The sequence below is a fragment of the Oryctolagus cuniculus genome, chromosome X (assembly GCF_051225735.1).
Source record: "Oryctolagus cuniculus isolate XC-2025 breed Fujian yellow rabbit chromosome X, ASM5122573v1, whole genome shotgun sequence".
NCBI lineage: Eukaryota > Metazoa > Chordata > Mammalia > Lagomorpha > Leporidae > Oryctolagus > Oryctolagus cuniculus.
The window spans coordinates 32,807,669-32,821,717 of NC_142888.1; the positions used below are offsets into that span (position 1 = coordinate 32,807,669).

Below are 14,049 nucleotides of genomic sequence, written 5' to 3' on the forward strand. Positions count from 1 at the left end.
CATTTTTGGCACTAGAACACACATTTTTTCTAAATGCTGCTTTCTTCCATTGTACTCGAGAGGCAGGAGACAGGGACAGACACATCTTCCATCTACCAGTTCACTCCTTCAGAGTCCACAAGAGCCATGGCTGGCCTGGCTGAAGAGCAGCTCATAGCTGCATTCCCACCTCACAAGTTTGTGGTAGGGACAGACATATTGACCCATCACCTGTGCATCCCAGGTGTGCATTACTATGGATCTAGATTTGCAGTGAAGCCTGGACTTGAATCATTTATGTCCATGTGGGACTGACATTGCTAGAGCAGCCTAAACTAATGCTCCAAGTGCCTGCCCCTGAATTCTTCTATTTGTTGCCTTGTGACGTGGGGTTTCCAAAATGTTCTCATACATTCTATGAGTGAGTCTTTTGGTTACATAAGTGGTTTGCACATAAATTGGCCTGTCTATTGCCAGTCCTTGCTTATTTGATCCGTGATGGGTTTTTGCAGAACAGGCACAGCAAATTTCCTAGTTCAAATGATTCCTTTGAAAATTGTTGGATGTTGCTTGAAGTTTAACATCTAAGAAGTCTTTCTCAAGTCTTAACTCTGAAACTCCTTCCTGTGATTTTTTAGAAAATCTGTAGTTTTGTCTTCTAATTTCAATCTTTGGCATGTTTCAATGAAGCAACTTTACCAGAATCCAAAAATTTCAAGAAATTCAACAACATGAAAACACACAATCCAGTTAAGAAATGGGCACATTACTTGAACAAGCATTTGCCAAAGAGGACATTCAAATGACCAATGGGAACATGAAAAAATGTTGAGTATCACAAGCTGTCAGGCACATGCACATCAAATCCACAGTGAAGTTTCACCTCACCCGCATTAGAATGTCTTTCATAAGGAAGTCAACAAACCACAATCGTTGGCTAGGATGTGGGAAAAGGTTCCCAACCCACGGTTGGTGGGAGTGTAAATTGGTACAGCTGCTGTGGAAGACAGCATGGAGATACTTCAGAATTCTAAATGTAGACCTACCAGATGACCCAAACATCCCACTCCTGGGAATTTACCCAAGGGATATGGAATCAGCATATCCAAGTGTTAGCTGTACCCACATGTTTACTGCAGCTCAATTCACACTAGCTAAGAGAGGGAATCAACCCAGATGTCTGTCCATTAACTGAAGTCTGGATAAAGACATTATGGTATATGTACACTATTGAATAGTACACAGCAGTATAAAATGAAATCCTGTCATTTGACACCAAATGGATGCAACTTGAATCTGTTCTACCTAGTGAAGTAAGCTAGTCCCCAAAACAAGTGCCATACCACAGCCTACTCTTGTTGACAGTAATATTTACAGGTGGTCTCAGTAGTAACAGATTCTTCTCTAAGAAAGCGCTGCATTTACAAATACCAGAAAGGAGATTTGAAATACTCGTCTGAATTCTGAGCTGGCTCACCACTCAGTGGGTTCTAACTGGGCAGGTCTCTCACTTACGACCAATTTCTGCCCAAGAAAGGCAATAGAGAGGGGAAGGGGATGCTGCTCTTGTGCACGGGCCTCAACAGTCATCAATTCTCAGCGGGACACGTCCACAGCAAACATGCAAGTGTGGCTTTAAAACTTTAGTGTGGGGCCCGTCCTGAAGGCACTGCAGGCTGTGCCTCCACCTGCTGTGCCAGAATGCCATGAGGGCCCTGTTTCATGTCCCAGCTGCTCCTCTTCCAACAGGCCCTCTGCTTATGGCCTGGGAAAGCAGTGAAGATGGCCCAATGTGTGGGCCCCTGCACCCGTGTGGGAGACCCAGAGGAAGCTTCTGGTTCTTGGTTTCACATAGGGTCAGCTCCTGACATTGTGGCCATTGAAGAGTGAACCACTGGGTGGAAGACCTACTCCTGTCTCTCCCACTCTCTATCTGTAACTCTAACTCTCAAGTAAACAAATCGAATCTCTTTTAAAAGCTTTATTGCAATAAATGTAATATACACAGATATTTGACACGTGTCATTTATATTCTAATGAAAACTGGACAAAGAGAACAGCAACATTACTCATCCTATCCAGGTACAGCTACTCAAATCAGGTTAGAGAGGTCTCACATACATTCTACTGAGAGAGAACTTTTAAAAGATTAATTATTTATTTGAAAGCTAGAAATACATTAGGCAGAGGTGGGGGGGAGGGAGAGAGAGAGAGAGAGAGAGAGAGAGAGAAATCGTTCAATTGAAAGTTTACACATGGCTGAATGGATGGAAGACCACTCTCTTTCTCTCTGACTCTCCCTCTTTCTCTCACTATCTCGACCTCTGCCTCTGTAACTCTGCCTTTCTATATATAAATACAATCTTTCAAAACATTTCATTGGAAGGAACGGCATTACATTACCCTGGGAGTACTCTGGATGGAGCCCACTGAAAACAGAAACCTAGAAAAGTGACTTAGTGTTGTATCCTAGACAGAGGCATCACAGAAAGAAGAAATGATAGGATAGTAGAACACAGAAAGGAAACCTAGGAAAAGTTGAAGTTGTTTCAAAGAAATAACGAAAACTACAATTGTGGATGGAGTCCACTGCAAAGGGAGAAACCTACAAGTGACTTGGTGCTTCACAGGAGAAATGAGGACCTGCAATGGCTGCTGGTGGGTGGCAGCCTACTCTGCACACTGTGTGGATTTGAGGCACCTGCTGGTTGAAGCAGCCAGGCAGGGTATCTCTCCCCACCCTGCAACGTGTGACTCCCGCCCCTGCCCCAACATCTAGTTCTGATGCCAAGTATGGTGAACCTAAGGCCAAGTCATCCAAGACGCGGTAGGAGACAAAGTCAGCGTTAACAAATGGCATGAAATGTGAGCCACAGGAGAGTCCCTTTCAGTCCTCCTCCAAGTCCTGCTCGAGCAGAAAATTGGCAGCCCACTCCTCATTCTTCTCACAAGCAAAATATGCTTCAACCACAAGTCCCTGAGGAAAGCCCAAAGCCTTCAACCTCTCTATAGCTGCCAATTCCTGGGGTGTTACTTCCACATAGCTGCCATCTTCTGTTGATGCTTCCTCGGTTCCCGCGCTGTCCACTCCTCCTCCTTCATGGCCAGCTTCTTCACGACCAGCTCCGCTGCTACCGGCTTGAGGGGGCTCGACCTTGGCCGCACTTGCCCTGTCTCCGGGGAGTCCCATTAAAAGATACTCCACGGCTCTGTGAGGGTTGTTGAAGCTGGCTCTCAGGGCTGCAAGGACGTGCTCCCGTTCGTAGCCCATGGACACGATCTCGGCGACCATTTGCTCGGAAGCCGGACGTGTCAGCCTTGCTGCCTGCTCAGACGGCTGGGCCCGAGAGGAGGGTCCCGCGATGGCGTCATCTGGTGTGGGGCTTGGAGCCCCTGGCGGGCCTGCCTGCTGCCCTGCAGCTTGAGGTGCACCAGCAGGTGAAGGCTGAGCCGACGCTGTACTGGATGCTGACGCAGAGGCAGGTGCAGGTGTGGCACGCGTGGAGGTGGCAGGCGCGGACGTGGCACGCGTGGAGGTGGCAGGCGCGGCGGGCAAGGCAGGGCCGCGGGCTGGGGCCCCAGCACCAGCCGATGCCGCGGTGGCAGGATGGGACTGCCCAGCTGTGGCTGTGGCCGTGGCCGTGGCCGGTGCTGCTGTGGTCGCCGCCTCGGGTCTGGCCACCAGGACCGTCACAGCGTGGTGCTCGTGGATCTGACAGTCTCTGAGCACAGCGTCGTCCGGGAGGACGCGGCCCGCATAAAGGAGCTGCTGCCCCGCTACCGGAAAGGCATCTCTGCCCTGCTCGGCTTCAATTTTCTCCTTGAGGGCCCTCACCGTCTGGCCGGGGTCAATGTCGATGTGGAAGGTGAGCTGCGGCCCGGCCTCGAGGGTGAGCCGCATGGCGCCGCCGCGCAGGGCCGTGGCCTGGTCGGCTGGCCGGGCTGGGGCGCGTGCTGGCCGCCGGGCAGGCGGGCGCGAGGCCTGGCGGGGCGGGCACCGCCGCGCTCCTCACACTGCCTCTGCCTCTGGCTCTCGGGACCCTGCGGGGGCGGGTCCCAGTCGCCCTGCCCAGCGCGCTCTGCCCTGCCCGCGGGGCCTTCTTCCGTGAGCCCCGGCCTCCGCAGTGCGGGCCCCTGGCTCAAGATGGCCGCCGTGCCGCCGCCAGCCCCTCCCCCACCCAGGAGTAGCCGTTGCTCCCCGCGTGACGGTGGCCGGGAGGGGCCCTCCCACGCCCGGACGCTCCTTCGCCACCCACCCGGTCGCGGTGCTCGGCCTCGCTCGTCCATGCACTCCGAGCTCCCGGGGCCTCTGTCTGGGCTTCTGGTGCTTCGCAGCGTCTTTTAGATCCCTTTGGGAGACTGCCAGCCTTTCTAGAACTTTCTCCGTTTGCTAACTCTGTAATAAGCTCTGGAACATTGTATCCCTTTGTGTTTATTCATTTTCTGTTTCCTACACTTGTGCTGTTTGATACCAGTCATGAAGGGAGGATGGTTGCCAGAGCGAGTCTCGTGGGTTCTTTTCCCCAGCTTAGTACAGAAATGAAAAGCCAGAAAACTATTTGCAAAGAGGCAGAAACTTTATTGCATTGACAAGCAATAGAGAAAGTGTCTGGTGCTTCAGAAGACAGGTGGAACGCCCCAGCAGCACACTGGCTTTGAGGAAGCGTCCTCGGATTTTAAGGCAGTACTAATTGTTAATTGAGTTATGCTACTGGGGGTGCCCATTGGACAGGGGTTTCACGTACGTATGCTGTTTCCTTGGGGCTCAAGGAGCCTGCAGGGGTCTCCTGGAGACCGCCTGTCTCCATAGGGGATCAGCCCCCTCCACTGCTAGCTCTGGGTGGAAGATCGCAGCTATACTGGAGGCATGGTTTAAACTGCAAGGTCACACAAAATAGCCAGGGTCTCTTGGAGCTGATCCAGCTCTCCCCAGGTTCTCATCCCCTTCCCCTGCCAGCTCTGACTAAAGACTGCACCCACCCTGAAGGTGTGATTTAAATCTGCAAGGTCACACCTGCAGCACAGGAAGCTGTGAGTAGAGGAAATGTCAGTGTCCTGGAGAGGCAGCCTGCTTGTGCAGGACGTTCTCCCCGTGTCTGAAGGGGCCGCCAGACTCCCAGGCCCACTGGCCTGCCTCAAATCCCCTCCTTTTTATTACACACCCTACTACTCTGAGGACTTGTGCCATTGATGTCGCACTGGATACCTCTTGCTAGCGGGGTGGGGGTGGGGGGGGTGGGGGTCATCTTCTTAAGGCCCAGTAGGTTGCGGCAGGTCAGAGTAGTGGCGGCCTTCCAGGCTGCTGTGTTAGAATCCAGTCTCCATACAGGGTTTCATCTGAACGACCCCTTGCATCTTGATGGATTTTAACCTTTGAGAGACAAATTTGACAGGCCAATTAAAGATACGTGGGCCAAACATTAGACTAAGTAGTAGCATACAGAATGGGCTCAGCAGAGACAGTAGCCATGCTGTGGATGCTAACCAAGATTTTAGTTGTTCCCAAACTTGACCTGTCAGGTGGGTTTTACTGAGAAGTTTTTTAACCACACTGCTTTTTGGAGGATGTGATCTGTTTGTGTGACTGCAGCTCCTGAGGTGTTGACCTAGAAGCAAGAGGAGGTGTTTGCTATGGCAATACTCCTCCCTATTGGGCTAGCATATCTGTGGTCTAGGGCCATCTGGGCTAGTGAGTTTAGAGAACTTTGTAAATCTCTAAAGCTGAAGCCAACTTCTTGGGCTATGTCTCTCACAGTAGTGGTGATGTTTGAGACCTGCAGGTGAGTACTATCCACTCCATACGTCAGCCCAGTCAAGGTTGCTGCCAGGGCTGTCACACCTAGTGTGATCGGGGTCACTGATTCTCTTTTGACTCTGATTTTAGTGTTAGTTTTTGAGAGGGCCTGGTAAGTCTCTTCAATTGCAGTTTGGTTTAGATCTCTGAGTTTTCTATCAATTGGTCCAGTGCCCAACATCCTAGGGGTGTAGACATCTTACACCCCATGTCTTTTTAGATAAATTATCATAGCCCATAAAGAGCATTCCTCTTGGGAGGCAGAGGAATTTGTACTGCTTCAGGCCCACGTTCCGGGGTCTAGGATCATCGGTGATGTTAAGGAGGTCAGTAATCTTATTGTTAAGAATCATATTCCTGGGCCAGCGCCGGGGCTCACTAGGCTAATCCTCCACCTAGCGGTGCCAGAACACCGGGTTCTAGTCCCGGTCGGGGCGCCGGATTCTGTACCGGTTGCCCCTCTTCCAGGCCAGCTCTCTGCTGTGGCCAGGGAGTGCAGTGGAGGATGGCCCAAGTGCTTGGGCCCTGCACCCCATGGGAGATCCTGCCATCGGATCAGCGCGGTGCGCCGGCCGCGGCAGCCATTGGAGGGTGAACCAAGGGCAAAGGAAGACCTTTCTCTCTGTCTCTCTCTCTCTCGGTCCACTCTGCCTGTCAAAAAAAAATCATATTCCCTCCTTCCTCTAAGGTGCTTCTAAGGAATTGATGTTTCTTTGTATGAGTGTGGGTTATATTATCTCTGCCCTCAACACTCTGGAACATTTTAAATGCTGTTTTGCAAGTTAGAACAGCTGTAGTTTTATTTTCAGAGATTTTTTTGCAGTTGATGGGTCAAAGATAGAAGGATAGCAATATAGCCCTCCCATATCTACACAGGAAGTTAGTTCCCCTTCCCATGAGAGCTGGTCTGTGGGATGATAGGGTTAAGGAAGGACAATTTTTGTTTGGTAACCATCAAGGCAGGTCCATTCCAAGGTTGCACTTTAAACCACCGGGGCTCATTCGCAGTTTGTAGGGAAGAATAGCATATCTAGCATTTGCTTATGTTAGTAGCTATACTTGCTACATGAACGGGGGAGTTAGGCTCGATCCTGCCTGTTTGGAGAGAGCCAGTGGCTGTGTGTATCAGTATGAAACAGGAGACAGAGGCGATGGGAAGCAGGTGTGTCTTCCCCCTAGCAACCCTGTTAGTGGTCAAGACCAGATTTGGAGGGCATCCCCAGTCCTTTGGGGGTGGTTTCACTAGGCCAAGAAATAAAAGTATAAAGAGTACTATCACCAGCACCTAGGAGAGAGAAAAGAATTGCATGGGGTTGCAGTCAAGGTACTTATCACTCAGGTGTCTTTTTGAAGAGTAGCTTTAGGCCTTCCAGTGATTTATAGGTGTAGGTGGACTCCAGAGGGTTCGAGCTGGTCTAAGGTCTCTGGCACTGGTGTGGTCTCAGTAGCTGTCCCCCCCTTTTTTTTCTCTAGAATGGTATATCCAGGTGTCTATCCCAGAGATCTTAATAGTGGAGGGGGTGGATAGGATGACAGGGAAGGGTCCTTCCCAAAACGGCTTGTGAGTCCCCTTCTCTAATGCCCTTATCAAGACTAGATCTACAGAGAGGAAGAGGGGCTTTCCTTCTCCTGGATGGGAGCCCTTGTGTAACTCACGTATGCCCACTGAAAGGCTGACAGATGAGTGACAGTCAGTTATCCATTGGGCCTCTTCATCTAGAACTATGGCATTAGTGAGAAAAGGTTCCCATAAAGTTTTTTTTCTTTTGTTTTGTTTTTTTGTTTGTTTTTTGTTTTTTTGTTTGTTTTTTGTTTTTTTGTTTGTTTTTTGTTTTGACAGGCAGAGTGGATAGTGAGAGAGAGAGAGAGAGACAGAGAGAAAGGTCTTCCTTTTGCCGTTGGTTCACCTTCCAGTGGCCGCCGCGGCTGGCGCGCAGCGGCCGGTGCACCACGCTGATCTGAAGGCAGGAGCCAGGTGCTTCTTCTGGTCTCCCATGGGGTGCAGGGCCCAAGTACTTGGGCCATCCTCCACTGCACTCCCTGGCCACAGCAGAGAGCTGGCCTGGAAGAGGGGCAACCAGGACAGAATCCGGCGCCCCAACCGGGACTAGAACCCGGTGTGCCGGTGCCGCAAGGAGGAGGATTAGCCTAGTGAGCCACGGCACTGGCAGGTTTTTGTTTGTTTGTTTGTTTGTTTGTTTAAGGGGAAGAGGCCTAGGCTTCCAGGGGTGCTGCGAACCCGTATTATGGCTAGATTTAGAAGCTGCCACCAGGGGGCTTGTACCTCCTGAGCTAATTTTAAAATATGTCTCTTTAGAATACCACTGGCCTTTTCAACTTTTCCTAAGGACTGAGGGTTCCATGCACAGTTGTATATTAAAGTCAATTCCTAAAGCCTGGATGATTCCCTGGGTGACCTCTGATTTAAAGGCTGAGCCATTGTCACTCCATAAGGAGTGAGGAATCCCAAAACATGTAATAATCTAATTTAGTAAAATTCTTATTACTTTAGTCACCTTTTTAGATTACAAGCAAATGCCTCAACCCATCCTGAGAAGGTATCGACCAAGGCCAGCATCATTTTGTGTTTCTTTTCTTTCTTTCTTTTTCTTTTTTTTTTCTTTTTTTTTTTTTTGACAGGCAGAGTGGACAGTGAGAGAGAGAGAGAGAGAGAGAGAGAGAGAAAGGTCTTCCTTTACCGTTGGTTCACCCTCCAATGGCCACAGTGGCCGGCGTGCTATAGCCGGCGCACCGCGCCGATCCGAAGCCAGGAGCCAGGTGCTTCTCCTGGTCTCCCATGTGGGTGCAGGGCCCAAGCACTTGGGCCATCCTCCACTGCACTCCCGGGCCACAGCAGAGAGCTGGACTGGAAGAGGGGCAACTGGGACAGAATGCAGCGCCCTGACTGGGACTAGAACCTGGTGTGCTGGTGCCGCAGGTAGAGGATTAGCCTATTGAGCCTCGTCGCCGGCCCATTTTGTGTTTCTTAGTTCCCTGCATGTGGGTGAAATCCTTCTGCCAATCCTTACCTAGATAAGTGCCCTTTTGTTGTTTTCCTTGGGAGAGGGCAATAGCCTGTTTTTAGTGTTGAATCACAAGCAGATCTCATATCCCTGTATCACCCGTTTGACTGTCTATGATAACTTTTTTTTTTTTTTTGACAGGCAGAGTGGACAGTGAGAGAGAGAGAGACAGAGAGAAAGGTCTTCCTTTGCCATTGGTTCACTCTCCAATGGCCGCCGCGGCTGGTGCCCTGCGGCTGGCGCACCGCGCTGATCCGATGGCAGGAGCCAGGAGCCAGGTGCTTCTCCTGGTCTCCCATGGGGTGCAGGGTCCAAGCACCTGGGCCATCCTCCACTGCACTCCCTGGCCACAGGAGAGAGCTGGCCTGGAAGAGGGGCAACCGGGACAGAATCCGGCGCCCCGACCGGGACTAGAACCCAGTGTGCTGGCGCCGCTAGGCGGAGGATTAGCCTAGTGAGCCGTGGCGCCGGCCCGATAACTTTTTTTCCTGTAAACAGGCGCTGAAACAGAGCCAGGGTGTTGTTTCTTACCAGATGATGCATCTGGTGGAGGGTTTTTAGGACCTTCCACTGGACACTTCGTGGCAACCAGAGTCGTCCATCAAGGGTAATCTACCAACCTTGATGGTCAAGACTGCATCCTGCCTCTTTCCCCTGTAAGTTTTCTGAGTGTAAGAGGGCCTTTCATGCGGTAATAAAGATTCTTCCCATAAAACCATGGCCTCAGAGATTTTTGAAATGGCAGCCTGCTGGGTTGCCTTATCTGCCAGTGTGTTTCCTTTTGAAACAGAGCCCATATCCCATTGATGTCCTTTGCAGTGCATCGCAGTGGCCCTGGGTGACATAAGGATTGCCTCAAGTAAATTGAGGGTTTCAGTCCTCTACTTGGTTGGGGATCCCCCTGAGATTAGAAGTCCCCTCTCTTTCCAAAGTGCTGCATGAGCATGCAAGTCAAGGAAAGGTAATTAGAGTCAGTATAAATATTGACTGACTTGCCCTTTGCTAATCTTAGGATGGCTGTTAGAGCAATAGATTCTGCTAGCTAAGCACTGATGGAAGTGGGAAGTGTATGGCTTCTATCACTTTTCATTCTGAGATGACAGCATACCTGGCATATCAGATCCCCTCCTAAACCAGTAAACTGCCATCAGTAAACAACTCCCAGTCTGGGTTAAGAATGGGTTTATCTGTCAGATCAAGATGAGGAGTCCCATGGTAGGGTCTCCTCACATGAATGGAGGTTTTTTCCCATTTTTTTTCCAGGAAGAAAATGGCTGAGTTTAAAGCAGGGAACTTTTTAAAGCATATTTCGGTCCCTTCCATGCGTGAAGCTTGGTATCTAAAGATGTGATTATCTGACAGCCAGAGATGTCCCCTTCTATCTAGAATACTCCTGAGGACCTGTGGGGACAAAACAATGAGGGATCTTTCCAGAGTGAATTTTTGAGCCTCTGGGATTAAGAGTTCCACAGATGCCAGGGCTTTCAAGCAGACTGACCATCCCTTAGCTACTGGGTCTAATTCCTTACTTAGATATTGCTACTGGCTGGATGCTCCCTCCCCAGTTCTGAGTTAGGACTCCCATGACTACTCCCCTTTTTTCGTAGGCATATTAATCAAAGCTTTCTTGTGTGGGGAGATCCGGTGCTGGGGCTCTGCTTAAAGCCTGTTTTAATTGATTGAAAGCTTGTTTTTCCTCCTGAGGCCATTCAGGGAGCTTAGCATTTCCTTGGGCCTCTTGAAGAACTTGTAGAGGGATCTCGCTAACACTGCATACCTTGGGATCCAAATCGGACAATAACCTGTGGCCCTAAGAAATCCTCTTAGTTGTTGGGGGTTTGTGGCAAGAGAAAGCCCAATACTGGCTGAATGCTATCCCCTCCTAGCATTCTGGTATTTCCCTCTAGTATCATTCCTAGATAAGGCACTTTGAATTCACTTAACTGTGCCTTGTCTTTGAAGACCTTATGGCTCTTCTGGGCTAGAAAATTGAGGAGGGACCTGGGAGCTAAATCACACATCTTCAACAGGCCACTAAAAGGTCATCCACATACTGGATGGAGGTAGCCCCAGAAAATTGCCATTCCTCTAGATCCTTAGCCAAAGTCATTCCAAGCAGGTGAGGACTATCTCGGAATCCCTGTGGGAGGACAGTCCATGTCAGCTGCCACCCTCCGCCTCTCAGATCTTCAAATGCAAATAGAGGTTATCTCTGGAAATGTAGAGGGATGCAGAAAAAGGCATCTCTTAAATCAAGCACTGAAGAACATTTGGCCTTACCAGGGACTTGGGTTAAGAGGGTGTAGCGGTTAGGAACTACTGGGTGCCATGGGACAACGGCTTCATTTATCAGTCTCAGATCTTGTACTAGTCACTACTTATTGGCCCCTTTTCTGACCTCTAGAATGGGTGTGTTGTATGGACTCACACACTCTACTAGTAATCCAGCTCTACTAACTGGTTGAAAATGGGCTTTAGCCCCTCTTGGACCTCTGGTTTTAGGGGTGTTGCCTTTTGTCTTGGGTAAACTGAGGGGTCTTAGAGGTGGATAACCACAGGTTTGGCTGAGAGAGCCCAACCAACTGTTTCCCCATCTGTCCACACAGCAGGACCAATATCTACCTCAACTAAAGGAAAGCAGCCATAGACCTTAGAGGGAAGAACCAGGCCTACATAGCCTTATCCAGAATGTCCCTCCCCAAGAGAGGTGCTTGGGTCTCAGGGATTATCAGGAAGTACTGGTGGAAGTGGAAGTCATCCCAGGAGCAAGCCAAAGGCTGAGTAAAATACCGTTCAAGAGGCTGGCCTGATTTGCCCTGAATGGCTAACTTTTGTGTGGACCCAGGCCCAGGAGAAAAGGGCAAGGCTGAAAATCTAGCACCAATGGCAAGGAGAAATCTGACTGTGAGTCCACCATCAGAGAGGTCCAGGACTCCTCAGTATGAACCCAAGTGGCGGGAGCCTGGAGAGTAGGCCCTGGGACCCGTCACTGGGAGTTCTGGTCCAGTAGCCCCTGCTCCCTTCAGAGCCTGGGACACTTGGATTCCCAGTGCTCCTTCTTACAGATTGGACAGGGTCTAGGAGGTGGTTTCTTTTGTGCAGGCTTGGGAAAGTCCTTTGGAAAGTGTTCCGCCTCCCCACATTTGAGACAGGTTTTTGATTTATGGGCCTTGCCTGAGGTGGCTATACCCATAGCAGCCAAGATTTCCCCATGGCGCCTGTTTTCCTGTTTCTCCTTTTCCCAGTACCTATTGTATTAGACAGTATTAGCCACCTGAAATGATTGGTCCAAAGAGGACTTATCAGGATCTGCCATTAACTGTTGGAGCTTCCTTTATATATCCAGGGCAGACTGGGTCAGGAATTTGTTCTTAAGGACAGCTTCTTCTCCATCCACCGCTCCAGGGTCCAGGTTAGTGAATTTAAGCATTACCCTGTTGAATTTTTTTAGGAAGGTCACAGGAGGTTCAGATTCCCCCTGCTGCACAGCCATTAATTGCCCACAGTGAAAATGTTTGAATTTTGCTCATTTTAGCCCTTTAAAGATGCAGTAAATATAATGATTTTGTTCCCACTCATCCCTCTCCTACCCAGGATCCCAATCAGGGATTTTAGTGGGCACTACCTCAGCCCCTACTTGGATTTTTACACAGTTTTTCTGTTTTACACTTAGGAAGTTATAATAATCATTGCCTGCCTCCCGTGCCTTTGCTAGCACTCTTTCTCTCTATGGAAGTTAGTGTCTGATTGAGGAGTAAAGTGACATCTTTCTCTGTCAGATCGTATAATACTTTACGTTGTTCAAAAGCCTATATTTACTGCTCTGGGTTGTCTGTGTAATCTTCCAGGTCTTTTTTTTTTAACCTCTTGTAATTTAGCCCGAGAAAAAGACACAGTGCTAACCTCTGAGCCAAATTCACTAGCTCCCACCACCTGCAAGGGAAACATTCCATCTCCTTGCATACTTTGGTAAGGTCGAGGTGCCTTACTCCATCTGGGAGTTGGCCTAGGATAAGGGGGACAAGGTTGATCTTGGGGCTTTAGGGATGAGGGGGCTCTGGGAATGACCTTGGAGACACCTCGACTGATTTTTCTTCTTCCATACCCAGCTTGCCTCCCACGGCCTGCACCAGCACTTTTTCTACGTTACAGTTTTGGAACAAGTCTGCGTGTTCTCTAAGATAGAAGAACAGTTGGACATAAGGAATTTCTCCCCACTTGCCTTCACACCTATAGACAAGATCTAGTTGTAGTATGATGTTATAATTGAGACTTCCCTGTGGAGGCCAGGTCTCCCCAACATTAAATGGGTATTTCGGCCAGGACTCAGTGCAGAAGAAATTCAGGACCTTCTTTCCGAGGACCTGGAGGTCAAAGTGATCCCAACTCTTAAGGATGCATCGAAGAGGTGTCTGGGGATCCACTCGTGAGGACTGAGATCCCATTGAATAATAAAGGAGAGAGAATGGACTGCCTAGAGAGGTCGCTTCCTCTCTCTATACAACCCTAACATGAGGACTGAGCCTGGCAGGCACTGGGAGGTAAACCCAGTCCGGCCCCTGGGGCACAGCCCTCTGTGAGTGGTCATCACAAGGATGGCCTTCCTGTCCACCAGGACAGGCCTTACGAGTGTGAGGATTGCCACTCCTACTCCCGTCTCAGTTTATCCCGCCCCTGGTCTCCACTCCTTTGCCTCTCAGGATGAGGGCCTTGATAAAATGGCCTATTCCCCCAGTAATGCTGCTGCCTCCAACTCTGAAAGCAGTTTAACTCTCATACCAAACTATCAGAAGGTCAAGCCTGTCCTGACTGGTGATGTCTCAAAGACCTTTAAAGTCCATGCCTCCCGTGGACTCTCTGCTTTTTTAGGGCTTAGGCAACTGAAGAAAAGTTACTGTATCCCAAGAACAGCCTCACATTTTTCTCTGAGGCTCTTTACAAACATCTGTCTCAGAAACCCTTATGGAGACAAAAGGAGCATGCACAGTGACCTGACAGAGAGGGGTCAAAAATTTTGGTTACTTATCTGAACATTTTACACATGGCGTCCTTTTACTGTAACAAGAAACTCGGAGGGGGAACGTTCTGCATTCTGACAGGCACCAGAAACAGTGGAGGAACAGGGGCAGTTTTTTAATGCCAGCAGGCTCAGGGGGAAATATGGTTTTGACAATTGAACCCTGTGCCTAGGTGTATTACAATATTTATAGGTTTGTTAGCATCATACTTTAACCCTTACAGAACTGTGTCTAA

At 49.6% G+C, this 14,049-nt stretch overlaps 1 pseudogene; it reads right to left on the bottom strand.

The window, feature by feature from the left end:
• Nucleotides 1-1,100: 1,100 nt before the first annotated feature.
• On the bottom strand, nt 1,101-4,108 carry LOC149119594 (lysine-specific demethylase RAD23B pseudogene; annotated as a pseudogene).
• Nucleotides 4,109-14,049: the final 9,941 nt, after the last annotated feature.